General features: G+C 39.1%; 1 protein-coding gene across 1 annotated transcript in view; it reads left to right on the top strand.

The window, feature by feature from the left end:
• The window catches only part of LOC106875003 (pikachurin), a 474,529-nt gene that overhangs the window by 103,254 nt on the left and 351,275 nt on the right, over positions 1-20,000 (top strand). The window lies entirely within an intron of this gene.

Genomic DNA, 20,000 nt, shown 5'->3' with positions numbered 1-20,000 from the left:
TGCGGCCCAAAGTACCACCATGCAGTAGGACTGAACCTGGAACCACATAGTTGGGAAGCAAACTTCTTACCTCACACCTGCACCTAACTTCTTTCAGCTTCCATCTTCCAAATCAAATCCCAGGGTCGGCCTGAGACTATGGTAGAAGACCTTCATCCAAGAGTGCCATACAGTTGGACTGAGCCCAGAACAAAGTGGTTTGGAAGCAGAACCAAAGGGGTCCTTATGGAAAAACAAATGGTTGAAAACCAGTGGGTTAGATGGACTTAGGGCCGTTGAGTCTCTTGAGTTAGGCCTCACTCACCCATTCATTCCTGGCCCTCTATCTCTCTTCCATTATGCCTTCTGAGTAAAAATTGGATTCATCTCTATTCAATCCTATCTTACCATCACCCATATTCCCCTGACACATTACCCTCTATTTATCTATCTATCTACCTATGTATCTATCTATCTATCTATCTATCTACCCATTTATCTATCTACCCAACCATTCATCTATTAATATCTATCTATATCTACCTATCCACACACACAAACACACACACACACACACACACACACACACACACACACACACATAGGTGTGTTTGATAAGTGTTAACACATGAAACTCTTAGCTCTTGGGTTGCTTTTCTGCTAAATATTAATAATAATAATAATAATATATACATATATATATATATATATATACTCATATTTTGAGTTCTATTTTTCCTGTTTGCATCACAAACCTATATATATATATATATATATATATATATATAGATATATATCATACCTGCAGCTCTAATTTAGAAATCTTGATGTTGGTTGTTCTTATAATACAGAATTTCCAATGCTGTTATTCCCACATTAACCAAAGTTGTCTATACATCAGATATTCTGAATTTCAATCAGATAAATCAACTCGTTTTTTTTTATTATTATTTTTTTTTTATCTCTTCTCAGTTCTGTTCTTTATTGTCTTATTATCCGTCATAATTTCTGAAATCCCCTGTCTGTTTTTTTGAATTGATGTGCGCACATATGCTTTGTGAATGCCTCATCTGACTGGTTACATTTATCAAACACATACGTCTGTTCTAGGATGTATGCGCTTGTATGTGTGCAAATATCTATGCAATTTTGTGTGTGTGTGTGTGTGTGATCTCGGTCATGTCTGCATTTGTGTTTGCCAGTAGAAACGCATATATTTTTTCATGCGTATGTATAAAGATATTTATGATGTGTTAGGTTTTATCTGAACGTTTTCGTCTGTATAATTGTGTGTGTCAGTGTGTCCTATGCATTTGTATTCATATGTATTACTGCAAATAGCTTATGGTTTGTTTTTTTCTGTGTTTATTTTGTTGGAAATATTGCAATTTGTTAGAAAGTATTCCTTGGGCCTGAATAAATCTATAAATTAAGTTTTGTCATAATTGATGGAAATAAAAATATAAAGGCAGAAACACACAAACACACTGACTCACAGACTCTCAGAATCACATGTATATGTGCATGAGTATATATATATACACATATACATACATATATATATATATATATATATATATATATATATATGGTGTCCCACCCATGCTAGCATGGAAGGCGGATGTTAAACAATGATGATGATAATGAAGGCACATGGCTCAAGGTATTTGGCACACGTAAGATCATGAGTTTGATCTCTGGCAGCATGTTGTGTCCTTGAGCAAGACTCTTTATTTCACGTTGCTCCAGTCCACTCAGCTGTCAAAAATAAGTAGTATCTGTATTTCAAAGGGCCAGCTGTCTCACATTCTCTGTCACGCTGAATCTCCCTGAGAACTATCATAAGGGTACATGTGTCTGTGGAGTGCTCAGCCACTTGCACGTTAATTTCATGAGTAGGCTGTCCTGTTGATCAGATCAACTGTAACTCTCATTATCATAAACATCTGAGGGCCAGTGTGTATACAGCAATCCCTGCGTAGAGACTTTTTGAACTCCCTGTATTTTATTCTGGTCAAGTTAGTCCCTTGCTTCCTTAAATTTTGCCCGTGGGTACACAGGGTCTTCAAGCAAGTTACTTCTCACAACTTGTAACTTACCTGAAGATCTTGTTTACACACAGAGGCAAAAGTAAAATAATTTTTTTGCCTCGGCCACAATAAGATTTATTATTGATTTCTACCATGGTGTTGAATACACTTTTGTTCCAACAATCAACACTAAACAGACACACACACACAAACACATACATGCATGCTCACACACACATGCATGCACACGAATGCATACATGGTTTCACGTTTGTTTCAGTGCAGTGCAAAAGACCACATGAAGAAAAGAGGAGCCATCATCAACATCACCCTGTGGTTTTTGTTGAAGGTCTCTCTCAGGGCTCTCAATACCACAGGAACTGCTGATCTCATATCGGTCTCGTTAGCCACGTCCAATCCCATGAGAAATAATCTGCTGATGGTGGAGTAAAAGGATGAATGTCTTGGATGAATTCGTGAATCTGTTCCTCATGAGCATTCTGTCTCAAGCTGTAGGACTTGTAAGGCTGGTTCCCTAGTTTCTTTGGCATACAAGTGACCGAAATCCACAACACACTCCCTGGATAGGATGTCGAACCATTGCTTGAGTCCTGTGGACTGGAGCAACATGAAATGAAGTGTTTTGCTCAAGAACACAATGTGCCACCAAGTCCAGGAATTGAAACCACAATCTTACAATCCTGAGTGCAACACCCTTACCACCAGGCCACCTGCTTTCACTTCCTCATGGCAATTTATTTATTTCTCATTTTGAATTTCATATACTTATTGTATTTGTGGACATAGACCTTCCCAACAAACCATGTTTTACTCTGTGTGTGGGGGGTGGGGGTGGGGGTGATTTATCGATTCCCTTAACAACTATAAAATCTATCAGTCTCTTTCTGATTGACATTTTCATTTCTTTCAAAGCTTTTCTCACTGTTCCATCATATAACTTATTGTCTCTCTGTCTGTTTAGCTGTCTGTCTGTCTGTCTGTCTGTCTGTCTGTCTGTCTGTCTGTCTGTCTGTCTGACTCTCTCTCTCTTTCTGTCTGCCTCTCTCTCACTCTCTCTTGCTCTCTCTCTCTCTCTCTTTTTGCTTCTTCTTAACATTTTCTCTCTCTTTCTTTCACTCTCTCTCCTCCTTCCATTCCCTCTGTCTTTCCACCACCATCCACCCTTCCTACCCCTCCATCTCCTCTTTATCCTTTCTCCTTTCTCCTTTCATCCATCCTGATTCTCCCACAGTCCACACTCCCCCTCACCTTCATCCACCCTTCCTCTACTTTCATCCACCCTTTTTCCCCACCACAGCTCCCCCCACCCATGACCATCACTATCTTATTTCTCTCTTTCTGGATGACTCTCTCTCTCTCTCCATTTTGTTACACACAATCTTAATAATTTTCTGATAAACCTAAAAGTAGATGTAGTCGTAGTAGTAGTAGTAGTAGTAGTAGTAGTAGTAGTAGTAGTTGTAGTAGTAGTTGTTATTGATTTTGTTATTGTAGTAAACGATGTGTCTTTTCATTGTCATTGAACGATAATTGCAGTTGTTATTGTTGTTGCGCTGATGGGGGCGGTTAAGGTGAAAGTGAAAGTGAAAGTGATTGTTTTTGTTGCTGTTGTTTTTCCTGTTGTTGCTCTTATTGTAGTTTAGTGTATAATAATGTGTCTTCTTATTATTGTCAGAAAATTATAATTCTTGTTGCTGCTGCTGTTGTTGTTTTGCTTATTGTTATTACTGTTGTTTGTGTTGTTATTGTCTGGATGATAATTTGTCTTCTTAGAAACAATAATTGTTGTTGTTATTTTTCATGTTGTTTTTATTTACGCTGTTATTGTTTGTTATTTATCTTATTGTTTATATTGTTGTTATTGATTTTTGATGCTGTTACTGTTCTATGCTAGTTTGTTTGTTGTTTATCATCACAAACAATAGATGCTGCTGCTGTGGTGGTGGTTGTTGTTGTTGTTGTTGTTGTTGTTGTCGTCGTCATCATTTGTTTGTGTTCTTGTAGTGATTGGGTAATGTGTCTTCTTTGCTGTTATGAATGATAATTCTTGCTGTTGCTTAATTTCTGTGCAGAATAAATTAAAATAGCAGTTATAAGGAGACAGAACCAACCAGCCAACACTACCACCAATACCCCCACCACTCCTACCTCCAACACTACCACCACCAACAACAACAGCACCAACAATAACAACAATGCTAACATCACCGCCACCACCAGAATCACCACTAACTTTACTACCACCACAATCACTACCACCACCACCACTACCAACACTGCTGCCGCTACAGTCGCCACCTCTGCCATCACTGCCACTACCACTGCTCTCTCTCTCCCCCACTTCTATCACTCCTACCACCACCATCACAACTTCCATGATTACAATCAACAATAATTTACTACCTGTAATCATCCCCATGGCAACCGGCACCAGCACCACCCACACCATGGTATGGCTGTCATTATCACCACCACTATCAACATCATCATCATCACCATCATCATAGGCTTCATCATCATCATTGTGAAACCAAAAGTAAAGGTAACTCTGTGGTCGTCTGACCGGTTAGAAAATTCAACCAAATTTTCTTCCATTTACATCCCCTCACTTTAGAAAATGGTCACATTGGATAATGTTAGGCAAAATCAGACAGGATGGTCGTGATTGGATTTTTTTAATTATAGCTCTGATTTGTAAGGGCCAACAATGATAACAAGTTGTTTGGTTGGTTATCTGCTAAAACCAGCCACCAAATCTCCCTCAAAACACATCCTGCTATCTGAGAAAAAGCCATATTGGTTAGCATGGTTCGGAGTTTCTTGCTCATAAGACGAGAGGAGATGGTCAAAATTTGGAATGTCTTTGATCATAAGGCTGCCTAATCAAGGCTGACTCAGGGCTAAACAGCTACAACAGCAGCAAAAACAAAGGATCCTTTATGTGCTAAAAATAGTGGGTAACCTCCCCAAATCAGACCCCAACATCTTGAAAAAGAGAAGGGCACCTTGGACAATACTGTCCTAGATGTTCATGGATAAGACTGTATGGTCATGGCTGGAATTCCTTTGACCACAGGTTTGCTTTGTTTGGGCTGACTTGAGGTTAAGCTACAATAACACCACCAATACAATGATCTCTGTCACATCATCACTAACACAGCATCACATTCATCATCTGTTTATTCTGTTGGTCTCTTTTGCTGAGTTGCTAAGTTATGGGAATGTAAACACACCACCACCAGTTGTCAAGTGGTGTTGCAGGACAAAGAATACACACATACACACACATGGATGCACACATACACACATACACATACACTCATATATATACACACACACATACTCACACATGCACAAACACACATACACACACTCTCACATATATATTCTCACACACACAAATGCACACTCTCACATACATATTCTCACACGCACACAAATGCACACACTCACATACATGAACACACAAACACACACAGACACACACATGTACACACACACATACACACATAGACACATATACATATATGACAGGCTTCTTTTCAGTCTCCACCTACCAAATCTACTTGCAAGGCTTAACAACAGCATCACTACAACCTCAACCACTACCGCTTACTCCACTAACACCACCACCATCACCACCACCACCACCACCATCACCACCACCACCACCACCTCCATCATCACTATCCTCATAAATAGCATGAAACCTCACAATGATTTTGACCTTTCATCACCACCACCACCATCACAAACACCACTGCTACCATCACCCCCACCATCACCACTACAACTACATAACTACTGCCACTACAATCACCACCACCTCAGTCATTACAACCACCACCACCACCACCACCACCACCACCATCATCACCATCGCCACTGCCACCACCAGCAGCATCACCACCTCAGCTTTCACACCAAGAACAACATTCATGTTACCAAAATCCTTTCCGCTAACACCCAAACCATTACCTCTTGGAGCACTTGAACGACGACCACCACCACAAGAACAATAACACCTAGATGACTTCTGATAGCACAGAGGCCACTACTACTCAGACCACCACCACCACCACCACCACTACCAAAACCACCACCGCCACCAACGTCGCTGCTGCCGCTGCCACCACCTCCTTTACCAATATCTGCATCACTGTCAGTCAAAAACCATTATAGCGTTCAAAGTTCTAAGAGAGACAAATTTAATTTGTATCACTCGTTTATTTACATTACATTATTGTTTACTGCAACAAAACAACAACAACAACAACAACAACAACAACTGAGGCAACAATAACAACATCATAAACAAAAGCAACGACAACAAACAACAACAACCAGAAAAACAAGAGAAGCAACAACAAACAACAACAAATGCAAAAACTCTATGAAATAGTTCCGGAATTACTTTTTCCTAAGTGATAAAAAAAAAAGAAAAAAAAACAACAAGAAACAACAAAAAAAAAAGAGAATACACAAACAACAGCAATAAACAACAACAACAATAATAGTGATAAGAGACAACAACAACAACAACAACAATAGCGCTATAAATCTTGAACAAAATTTTAAAAAAACAACAAGAAAAAAAAACTAAAGATAAAAATTCAATAGCAACAAAAGAACAACAAACAACAACAATGAAATCACTCAAAATTATCTCTCTGTCTGCCTGTTTGTCTGCCTGTCAGCCTGTCTGTCTGTCTGTCTCCAAAGACCCCCAAATTCCTTAGATATTAAGTGATTGAAACCTGCCCCCCCCCTCCTCGCCGAAACCCCACCACCACCACCACCATCCGTCAGTCTAAATCTGCCACGGCTAATAAATATGGAAGGGAGGAGGGCATCGTTATAAGTAAATAAACGAACATTCGTTTTAGTGTTTGATCTTGGGATTTTTTTTCTTGTTATTGTTGTTGTTGTTGACGCTTTTGTTGTTGGCATTCTTGTTCTTGAGGATGATGTGTGTAATTTAACAACCAAAGCATATTTCACGTACGCCTATCTACTTCACACAAAAGCTAAGGGCTTCCATATTGTAACTATTGATGCTTTTAATACCTCGTCACCATTTTTGTCATCATCATTACTTAACGTCTGTTTTCCATGCTGGCGGCATGGGTTAGATGGTTTGACAAGAGCTAACAAGCTGGAGAACTGCACCACGCTCCATTTGTCTGTTTTGGTAGGGTTTCTATGGCTGGATGCCCTTCATAATGCCAACCACTTTACAGAGTGTACTGGGTGCTTTTGACAAGGGACAGCATGGATACTTTTTATCATATGGCACCAGAATGAATGCTTCTTGCATGGCACCAGCACGGATGCTTTTCCTGTGGCACCAACACAGGTTCTTTTTATGTGGCACCAGCACCAGTGGAGTGGCCAAGAATCTTTCAAGACAAAGACCTCTCAGCTGAAAGAGAGAATAGAAGTGAGAGAAGTGACTGTGTGCCAGGTATATATGCATATATATATATATGTATGTATGTGTGTGTGTATATGTTTGTGCGTCTGTTTGTTCCCCCAACATCGCTTGACAACCGATGCAGACAAATTGATAGATAGATAGATAGATAGATAGATGGATGGACAAATAGATAGGTAGATAAATCCATTGACAGATAGATAGAATGATTGGTTGACATAGATTGATTGACATAGATAGATATACATAGATAGACAGACAAACAAGCAGACAGATAGACAGATTGATTCACAGACAGATAGAGGGATTGACAGATAGATAAATTGATTGACAGACAGGTAGATTGATTGACAGACAGACAGACAGACAGATAGATTAACATAGATAGACGGACAGACAGACACAGATAGATAGATAGATAGATAGGTAGACAGATTGACTGATATAGATAGATAGCTTGATAGATAGATAAACTGACATAGATTGATTGACTGATAAACAGATAAATAGATAGATAGATAGACAGACAGATGGATATTTATATATGTACACAGTTACATGCACGTAATCACATGCATGTACATACATATGTATATATATATATATATATATATATATATATATATATATATACCTCTAAGCATACATATGCAAGTGTACCTGTGTGAGTTAGATACATAGATATATATTTATACTTATCCATATGTGTATATATATATATACACACACACACACACACACACATAGAGACATGCATATATACATAAAAATACATACACACATACTTACACACATGTGCATGTATATACACACACATGCATAAACATGTATACGCAAGTGTGCAAGAGTAAGTCAGATATATGGACACAATTATATATGTGTGTATACATATACATACATGTTTACACACACACAGAGACACATGCATATATACATATAGATACACATACACTTACAAATGCATGTATGCAAGTGTATAAAAATATACACACATATACAAACAAATGAATCCTATGATACTATTGCCATTCAGAAAATCATTCCCAATTGCATTCATTAAACCTTTCAGTCATACGAATATTACATGCTGATCAATTTTTCCCACACCATCAACAATTGTGTGGGAAACACAATTAGTTGTGTGTAAATACATTCATGTTTGTAACTACTCCATTCATAAAAATCTTTTACATTTCCATTCAGCTCGTTTAACAAGTGTAAATCTAACATCAGCAATGTTTTAGCATTAATGTCTCTTTTGTGTTTGTGTGGGTTGCTTTTGATTTTCACTCTCCTGCTATATTAACCCATTTATTTTCATCTGTCATCTTTCGATCCGTATTAACTCAACGTACTGATGAGTTCATGAGAAACATTGTGAGCACATTGTAAATATTAATTGCATTTAAGAACAACTTTATCATCATCATCATCATCATTTGATGTCCGTGTTCCATGCTAGCATGAGTGGGACAGTACCACAAGGGTTGCTCAGGCAGAAGCCTGTACCATACTTCTCTGACTGTTTTGGCAGGATTTTTACAGCTGGATGCCCTTCCTAACACCAACCACTCAGCAGAATGGGTTATATATTCATAATTATTCATAATTATTCATAATTATCTTCTGTGACAGTGAGTACTATTTTAACCTACAGATCTGAATCACAATGTAATATGTGTGTGCATGTGTTTGAGCAGTGGAGGCACATGGCCAAGTGGTTAGAGCAGCAGAGCTCACAGTCGAGGGATCGCAGGTTCAAATCTCAGACCGGGTGATGTGTGTGTTTATGAGCAAAACACCTAAGCTCCATGTGGCTCTGGCAGAAGGTAATGGCGAAACTTCTGCTGACTCTTTCGCCACAACTTTCTCTCACTATTTCTTCCTGCATCCAGCAGCTCACCTGTGACGGACCAGCATACCAGCGTCCCATCCAGGTGGGGAACATATATACCAATGAAACCGGGAAACTGGCCCTTATGAGCCAGGCATGGCTCGAGAAGGAACAAACAGAACAACGTGTGTGTGTGAACGAGTGCATGAATGTGTGTGTTTGATTGTAGTGATAGTGGGGTTGAGGGTTAATCAACTTCATTGCAATCACTTTTTGAACGGTACTTTATTTCATTAACCCCAAAAGCATGAAAGACAGACTTGACAGGCACAATTTGAACTCAGAAGATAAAAAGCCGTATCTAAATACCATGAGACAGTCTGCTGTGGTGGTGGTGGTGATGGTGGTGGTGGTGGAACAGCGGTTGTGATGTTGGTGGTAGTGGTGGTGGTGATAATGATAATGATGGTGGTGGTGGTGGTGGTTGTGGTGGAACAGCGGTTGCGATTATGGTGATGTGGACGATGGTGGTGGTAATGGTGGTGGTGGTGGTGGTGATGGTGGTGGTAATGGTGGTGGTGATGATGATGATAATGATGGTGGTGGTGGTGGTGGTGGCGGTTGTGATATGGATGATGATGGTGGTGGTGGTCGTGGTGATAATGGTGGTGGTGATGATGATAATGATGGTGGTAGTGGTGGTGATGGTGGTTGTGGTGGTGGTGGTGGTGGTGGTGATAGTGATGATGATCATGATGGCGGTGGTGGTGGTAGTTGTGGTGACAGTGGTGGTGACAGTGTGGTGGTAGTTGTGGTGACAGTGGTGGTGATGATGGTGGTGGTGATGATATTGATGTAGTTGATGATGCTGATTTTAGGGTGGTGGTGATGTTGATGCTGATGCTGATGCTATTAGGAAGAAGAGATGATGAGTGTAGAAGGTGGGTGAGGGGTTATGCTATGAGCTGATAGAAATTAGAAATACCATTTGTTTTATTCCAAATATCAGAAATTATGGAACAATTGATGTCAGCTCATTAGTGCCGCCCTCACACAGACACTAATTTCTTCCTAATTTGAATAATGGTTTAGCATTGACGATTCTGATGTGTACAAGTTTAATTGTGTAGTTGTGTGTGTGTGTGTATGTGTGTAGTTGTTTGTGTGTATATCCTTGAGGGTAATTGCTTGTATGCATAACTTAGTGAAAAGCGTGTATGTATGACCTAACGTTTGTAGTTGTGTGTGTTTAACTTTGTTTATATGTATGTGTATGCGTGTGTTTGTGCATTTGGTAGGGTGATTGCGTATTGTGTATACAAAGTGATAGTATCAGAGGGTGTTTAGTTCATTGGTGTAGAATACTCAGCAGAAATTTGAGTACAGAGTCCAGTACAGAGCTCGTTTCCTTGTAGGGGCTGTTGACCAATTGTTAATGGCAGTGCCCCAGCATGGCCACAGCTCTTGAGCTGCAACAAGTGAAAGAATAAAAGAATCTAAGTGAGAATATACAAGTGTATTTATTTATGTCTGTCTCTGAGCATACAGATTTTTTCTCACAAGGTGGAGGAAATGATGAGGTGTCCAAAATGCTTTACAAAGTGTATATATGTGTGTGAACAAAACATTGGACTGACTCTTGTGCAGGTGGCATGTAAAAAAACACCATTTGAGCATGGCTGTTGCCAGTACCGTCGGACTGGCCCTCATGTCAGTGGCACATAAAAAGCACCCAATACACTCTCGGAGTGGTTGGCGTTAGGAAGGGCATCCAGCTGCAGAAACTCTGCCAGATCAGATTAGAGTGTGGTGTAGCCATCTGGTTTGCCAGTCCCCAGTCAAATCGTCCAACCCATGCTAGCATGGAAAGCGGACGTTAAACGGTGATGATGATGTGCATGTATGTTTTTATTTTTCAGTTTGTGAAATATGATAAACTGTATATAAACCTTTTCTATAAAGTTTCTCTTTCTTTTCTATTTACAGGTGAGTAAAAACTGTTTTTAAATCAGTGATATTTGAAAAAGAATTGGTGTTCTTACTTGAACAGGTTTGCCACTCAATTTTCTAAATTTACAACAATTTTCTGTAAAGTTTTATTTCAGGTTTCTGTTTTTGTGGGATTTCTGGTCTGTCTTTATATGAATATGATCCATTCTGGGGTTCTGTTCATTAAGCAAATTGTTCATTGCATGAGGAATTAAAATACATATGAATATGAGTATTCCATTCCAAGCTAACCCAAATTCCTCTTAAAAGTCTGAAATGGTTTTTTTTATTTGCCCATCATCAATAGCAAATGCATAAATATCAACCCAGACTGAATTGCTCTTAAGAGTGTGCATCTGTGGTGTGCTCAGCCACTTGCATGTTAATTTGATGAGCAGCCGGTTCCATTGATTGGAACTAGTACCATTCATCATAACAGTTCATAGGGGGTGGTTTCCTGGTTTCTTGGTTTCGTGGTGTATATACTTTCCACCTGGATGGGATGCCACTCCATCATAGGATTACTCGCTTCTGCCAGCCAAGCAGACTGGAGCAATGTATATGTTTGTAGACTCTTCATGGTTCATGGATTTCAGCTCATTATGAGAGTTTAATTATGAGAGTGGAGAAGGCAAGCCACTGGATTTGGTTAAAAAGAGACGATGAGCAATAGCTAGAAGAAAACTGAGCTGTATCTGATAACCAGTTGATCTAGCAAGTGAGCCCTCATTCCAGTGACGGTGTGGCCGGCACGCAATGATGCCATCGACAGGTAGGCCCTGAAGCGGTGCACATTCTCTCCTGATGACCCCATACACTTGCTGGCTTCCGGTATGTGGAGCCTTTAACTGGTAGCACTTGCATGTGCAAGTTGTTTGTAAAATATATTCAGAAAAACCATTTGTTATTCAATTTGTTTTGTTTCGAGAGCTGTTCATATGGGGATGCTCCATTCTATTTGGTGTTTGGACAGACTTTGGTGACATACTGCATACAGTGACGGACTGGCCAGGTTGCCAGCTTGCCCAATGGCAAGTGGGCCCCTGCGCCATTAGAACCCATATATGGGGGGCTCCATGTTAGTATCTAAGGAGCCCATCCCTTCAAGTTTGAGAATTTTTTATTGACTCCTGGAAGAACGCATTAATTATTTCAGCCTGGCTGTGTTTGTAGTCAGTTGAAAAGAATATTTTTAACAAAAAAAAAAAATTAAATGATAGCATTGTAGTTGCGGGTGGGCCCCCTTAGTCCCCTGGCAACCAATATTTTTAGACCCAGTCTGCTACTGACTGCTTACATCTCATTGTGCAATGGGATATGGCCATAGACTAAGCCAAACTATCTGATTAGATGAGATGAATGTATGTATGATTGTAAGCATGTGTGTGTGTATATATATATATATATATATATATGGTTGCCTCTGTGTGTGTGTGTGTGTGTGTGTGTGTACTGTGCATGTATGTGTGATAGTATTCTTTTACTTGTTTTAGTCGTTTGACTGTGGCCATGCTGGAGCACTGCCTTTAGTTGAGCAAATCGACCCCAGGACTTATTCTTTGTAAGCCTAGTACTTATTCCATTGGTCTCTTTTGCCGAACAGCTAGGTTACGTAAATGCACCAGCATTGGTTGTCAAGTGATGGGAGGGGGACAAACATAGACACAAACACATACACACACACACACACACACACATATATATATATATATACATACATACATACATACATACATACATACATACATACAAACAACGGGCTTCTTTCAGTTTCTGTCTACCAAATCCACTCACAAGGTTTTGGCTGGCCTGAGTCTATAGTAGAAGACACTTGCCCAAGATGCCAAACAGTGGGACTGAACCCGGACCCATGTGGTTGGTAAACAAGCCACTTACCACACAGCCACTCCTGCACCTATATACATATATATATGTTAGTTGCTCAGAGTGTCAAAGGCTTTGGTTGTCAAGTAATAATGACATATACTGTTGGCTCATAACGGTCGAATGGTTATTGATATTGAAGTACCAGCTGCTGTGGATAGGTTGTAAGTTGAAATCTACTGCAGAGACTCCAGCTTGTCTCTGGACAGAACTTGTGATTTAGCTAGCAAGATACCTGGATTAAGTAATAGATATCTTGGGAATATTACTAGAAATAGTATATCCTGTCCAAAGAGAATTCATCTCTCATCTATCAGTATAATATCAGTATAATGCTTATAAAACAAACACAGCAAATTATATTCTAGTCCAGTGTATATATGTGTGTATATTCACGTGCGTGCGCACACACAAAAGCATCATAAATAAAAGCATGTATTCTCACAACGATATGGACGTATATAGAACTATTTCTCTAACACACAAATGTACGATATGTAATGATACATATTCTTTTATGTGTTTCAGCCATTTCACTGTGGCCATGCTGGAGCACTGCCTTTAGTCAAGCCTGTGTGTATTATATGAATACACACATGTATTCGTATAATTGTATATTTACATGCTGTGTTTTGTTTACACACATATGTATATATATATGTGTGTGTGTGAGTGTATATCATAATAATAATAATAATCTTTTCTACTAAAAGCACAAGGCTTTAAATTTGGGGGAAGGGATTAAGTCGATTACAGCGACCCCAGTATGCAACTGGTACTTATTTAATCAACTCCGAAAGGATGAAAGCAAAGTCGAACCTCAGCAAAATTTGAACTCTGAACATAGCGACGGGCAAAATATCACTAAGCATTTCGACTGGCGTGCTAACGATTCTGCCAGCTCATAATAATAATAATAATAATAATAATAATCACCATTTAACGTCTGCCTTTCATGCTGGCATGGGTTGGACGGCTTGACTGGAATTTGTAAGCCAGAAAGCTAATATGACATAGTGCCTGGTGGACTATATATATATATATATATATTGTTATTATTATTATTATTATTATCATTATTATTATATATGTATATATCAGGGCTATGTATAAATATATGTATATATCAGTGCAAATGGAGTCACATCCATATGTTTAATTAATACACAGATATTAAGTCTTGCATTGAATGCAGACACCATGCACAGGGCTTTTGGCAAGCATTTCTGAGAGTCCTGTGGCTTTCCCTACAGGGTATACTTCCACTGAAAGCCTAAATATATACCTGTATTAAGCATATGGATACGACACTGTAAAGTTTGCTAAATAAATATGGAAACATTTTGATGTAGAGTTCAATCTCATTATCCGTATATATTCATACAAACCTATATTCTTTTATCCTTTTAATTGTTTCAGTCGTTTGACTGCGGCCATGCTGGAGCACCGCCTTTAGTCGAACAAATTGACTCCTGGACTTACTTTTTGTAAGCCTAGTGCTTATTCTATCGGTTTCTTTTGCCGAACTGCTAAGTGATGGGGATGTAAACACACCAGCATCAGTTGTCAAGTGATGTTGGGTGGGGGGGGACAAACACACACACACACACACACACACACACACACACACACACACACGAGTTGTGTAGCTATTTAGCCGACCCACTGAAAGGTCACCCTCAGAGAAAGACCAGTTGCTACAAACCCAATCATTGACCGACTTCCAGCCATAAAGCAATGACAAAACTGAAAGAAAATAAAAAACTGGTGCTCCAGCATGACCACAATCCTATAAATGAAGCTACTGAAAGAAAATGAAAGAAACGAATGGGGAAACTCTAATTAGCAATAGCGTGGAGCCTCAGCTTTTGGATAAATTCTACTCGAATAAACTGTGGCTTGCTCATTGAGTATCATTTGCCTCTCATTTGTAAATTCTAATACACACACACACACACACACACACACACACATACACACACATACACGCACGCATGCACACACACACACACACACACACACACACACACACACACACACACACACAGATGCATGAGTGTGTCTTTGCGTGTTTAATGATGTGGCAGGTGTTTGGTGAATTGGAAGTGAATTCTAAGTGATTTATTTTTAGAAATCCAGTTTGAAATAATTTCATAAGGGTGTGGCCAGCCTCAGCATATTATTAAATGTGTTTGTGCCTGTGTGTGTGTGTGCGTAAGCATTTGGCTTTGTGTGTGTTTGTGAGTGAGTGTGGAAATGGAATTGTAATGGATAAAAAGAATAATTGGAAATAATATTGAATTATATTTGACACCGAGGTCAAAAACGGACAGTTATCTGTAAGATTTAATGCAAAGGTCACGGTGGTGGAAGCATGCGTTTATAAGTGTGTGTGTGTGTGTGTGTGCATGTAACTTGGCAATTCTTCTGCCTCTAGTATTTATGGATGCACCAACCAAAAACGTGCTCACCACGCAGTCTTGTAGTCTGTTGAGTCTTTGACATACAGTATCGCCATAAATTTAAGGAACCTGAAAAAATAAATGAAGACATGATAAACCCTAAAATTCTTTATTCCTTTTAATCTTTTTATTTTTTTACTTATTCCAGTCACTGGACCAGCCATGCTGGAGCATCAACTTGATGTGTTTAGTTTGATATATTCGTTCCAGGATTTAATTCTCAAGGTTGATAACCATTCTCTTGGTCTCTTTTTGCGGAAACTGTTAAGTTACAGGGATGTGAACAAATTAACACCAGTTGTCAAGCAATGGTGAAAACATACACAACGACACACACAGTGTTCACGTATATGTGTGTGCACACGTGTGTCTGTGTGTATATATATATATATATATATATATATATATATACATATGTACATATACATATGTACACATATATATATATATATATATATATATAAGATTATTGGAAAAATTAATTTATTAGACGGAGTCCAATAAATGTCATCAAATAAATGGAAGATGTTTTGATGGTAATATGGATTATTTATTAAATTCAACCAGACAGCTGTTTCTGTCGCAAAAGACCATCTTTCAGGTATGCAATTGAAGAATATGTACTTCATCAAAAGTAATACACATTATTATATTAAATCATTCGGAACTCATCAGTGGATAATAATTAAATAATTTAATATTTAAAGATAGTACCTTCAGTTTTCTTATATATATATATATATATATGTGTGTGTGTGTGTGTGTGTGTGTGTGTGTGTGCGTGTGTGTAAATGTGTGTATATATATATATATATATATATATATATAAATGTGTGTATATATATATATATATATATATATATAAATGTGTGTATATATATATATATATAAATGTGTGTGTATGTGTGTGTATGTTTGTATATGTATATATGTGCAGGAATGGCTGTGTGGTAAGTAGCTTGCTTACCAACCACATGGTCCCAGGTTCAGTCCCATTGCATGGCACCTTGGGCAAGTGTCTTCTATTATAGCTTCAGGCCAACCAAAGCTTTGTGAGTAGATTTGGTAGACGGAAACTGAAAAGAAGACCAATCTTATATATGTGTGTGTGAGTGTGCATATGTGTCTTTTTGTGTTTCTGTGCTTGTCTCACCACTATCGCTTGACAACCGATGTTGGTATGTTTACATCCCCATAACTTAGCATTTCAGCAAAACAAATCAATACTGGTCTTCCAAAGAATAAGTCCTGGGGTTAATTTCTTTGACTAAAACCCTTTAAGGTGGTGCTCCAGCATGGCCACAGTCAAATGACTGAAACAAGTAAAGGAGTAATGTCTGTATTGCAAACTTTTCATCGTGGGGTTCCCCTTGTTTGCTGAATTTAAACTTAATATTTGTCATTGCTGTTTATAAACTTGTTCCACACTTGACTCCATTGCTTCATAGCTTATTTCATGTTTGCTGAATCTGTCTTGAATTTTGGCATACGTTTTGCCATTCTTAATAATCTCATAACGGACACACACACACAAACACACATGCATGCACAGACAAACATACACACAAATGCATGCACACTCGCACGTAATCACACACAAACGCACACACAAACACATGAACACACACAAACACACGAACACACAAAAACACACAAACACACACAGACTCACACACACAAATACACACACAAACATACACACGAATGCATGCACAAACACAAACACACAGAGACAAACACACACAAATGCAATAACCCACACAAACGCACACACACACACAAATGCACACACACACACACACAGAAACACACACGCACACACAAACGCACACACGCACACAAACGCACACACACAAATGCACAAACACACACACACACAAACACACACACACAAACACACGCACACAAACACACTCTCTCTCACACACATACATACACACACACACATACACACAAACACACAAACACACCCACACACATGCAAGCGCACACCCATTGGTACTTGTAACCTTCAGTGTTTTGTTTATATTTTGGCATTTGGCATTGCCACAGAATCTCTTGATAACTTAACAGATGCTGCTGCCAGCAACGTAGCTCAACCATATGAAGACACCTCCGTCTTCAGTAATGTGTGAATCCTATTCAAAATAATAATAACTATGGCATTAGATATTGGCATAGGGCCACAACTTTTAATGAAGCCTGAAGTCAATTATATTGACCCCAGTACATGACTGGTTGAGACTTATGTTATTCGTACAAGATGAGTGAAAATCAAAGCAGACCTTTGTAAATGAAATTTGGAAACGGCTTGTACAGAGGATGTAACTTTATATTGGTTTCGAAGTTCTTGGCCCATGGCCAGCAGTTTTGAGGGGGGGGGGATTAGATTGATTAAATTGACCCCCAGTGCACAACTGGTACTTGTTTTGTCGATGCCGAAAGGATGAAAGACAAAGTGAACCTTGGTGAAATTTGAACTCAGAAAAACACAGGTGTGGCTGTGTGGTAAGAAGTTTGTTTCTTAACCATATGGTTCCAGGTTCAGTCCTACTACATGGCACTTAGGGCTGAAAGAAGTAAATGAAATAGCTATATATATCATCATCACCATATATATATATATATATATATATATATATCATTATCATCATCGTTTAACGTCTGCTTTCCATGCTAGCATGGGTTGGACGATTTGATTGAGGACTGGCGAACCAGATGGCTACGCCAGGCTCCAATCTGATTTGGCAGAGTTTCTACAGCTGGATGCCCTTCCCAACGCCAACCACTCGGAGATAGGTAGGTGCTTTTATGTGCCACCGGCACAAGGGCCAATCAGGCAGTACTGGCAACGACCTCGCTCGAATGTCTTTTCATGTGCCTGAGGCTATATAATAGAAGAAACTTGCCCGTGGTGCCACACAGTGGGACTGAACCCAGATCCATGTGGTTGGGAAGCAATCTTCTTGCCACACAACCACACGTGTATATATCTTTTAACAAACATATGATTTAGCCTCAATGTGAAAAATAAACAAAATAGCTGCAACAGTGTCTTGTTTACATCTGAGCTGATAAAGAGGAATTAACGAAGCTGTATCTAATCTAATCTAATCAAACACCTTCAACAGAGAACCAATACCCATCTTTCGTTCGCAGAAACAGTATTACCTTACAACTATTTACAGTGCACACAAACTTAGATAAAACCTGAAAGGGTTTGTCTAATTTGCATAACACTACAATTGGATTAATTGCTTGGATTAATTGCTAGAGCACATCTAGCATTTTAAGGGAAAACTTGAAATGCCATACCTTTTTTAACAAGCATGTGGCTTAGTCTCACTGAGAGAAGGATATAAAGTGCTGGCATCAGAACAGGGGGCAGGAATGGGACCCAGTTTCTTCGATAAATGTTTAACAAAGCATCCCATCATTTTTCCTATGTGCAATGAATCTAGTATAACATTATCCAGCCTGTCATTTTAAGTTGGCAGGGTGCAACTTTGATGGCTACATAGCTGTTATTTCTAGCAGTTTGAACAACCATTTAGAGACATAGCTTGAGGCTCCTACATTAGTTTGTGCTGTGATAGTAGAGATTTATAGTATTGGTGGTGGTTGCAGTGGTGCTGATGGTCGCAGTATTGGTAACAGTAGGAATAGTGGTGATGGTTATGATGATGATGATGATGATGACGATGGCGAGGAGGCGGAAGAAGAGGAGGAGATGATGATAAAGACAATGATGATGATGATGACGATGAGAATGATGGTGATGATGATGTTGACGAAGATGATGATGATAGTAGTGATGTTGATGATGGTGATGTTGATGGTGATGATGTTCATGATGGTTATGAGGCGGAGAAGATGATGATGATGATGGTAACATTGGAGAAGATGATGAGGACGACGACGATGATGACGATTATGATGATGCTGATGATGAGAATGACGTCAATGATGAGGCTGAAGAGGATCATGTTGCTGATGATGAAGATGATGCTGATGATGATGAGAAGGATGATGTAAGAGCAGTGGGATGGAAGTGGTTGGGGGGGCAGGGCAGGGGAATTATTTGTAGCCGAGTGGTTATGGTGACGGAGATATAAGTGAAGTGTGTGGTGGTGGTGGTCGTGGTGGATCGGAAGCAAAGTATTCTGTCAGATTCAATCACAGCAGTGATATTGGTCTGTCAGATACAATCTCTGTTATACTATAGTGTATTACAATGTACCGTATTCCGACGGACTGGACAGGAGGGTGTGGCTTAGAGGGTGGGGAGAGGAAATGGATTCTGATGTGTGTGTTTGAGAAGGTGGGTGGTTATGTGTAAATACATGTGTGTGTGTGTGTGTGTGTGT

This window comes from Octopus bimaculoides, chromosome 9 (genome assembly GCF_046866305.1).
Source record: "Octopus bimaculoides isolate indiv1 chromosome 9, ASM4686630v1, whole genome shotgun sequence".
Lineage (NCBI taxonomy): Eukaryota > Metazoa > Mollusca > Cephalopoda > Octopoda > Octopodidae > Octopus > Octopus bimaculoides.
Note: the sequence above shows the minus strand (reverse complement) of the source record. Positions and strands in the feature narration are given on the sequence as shown.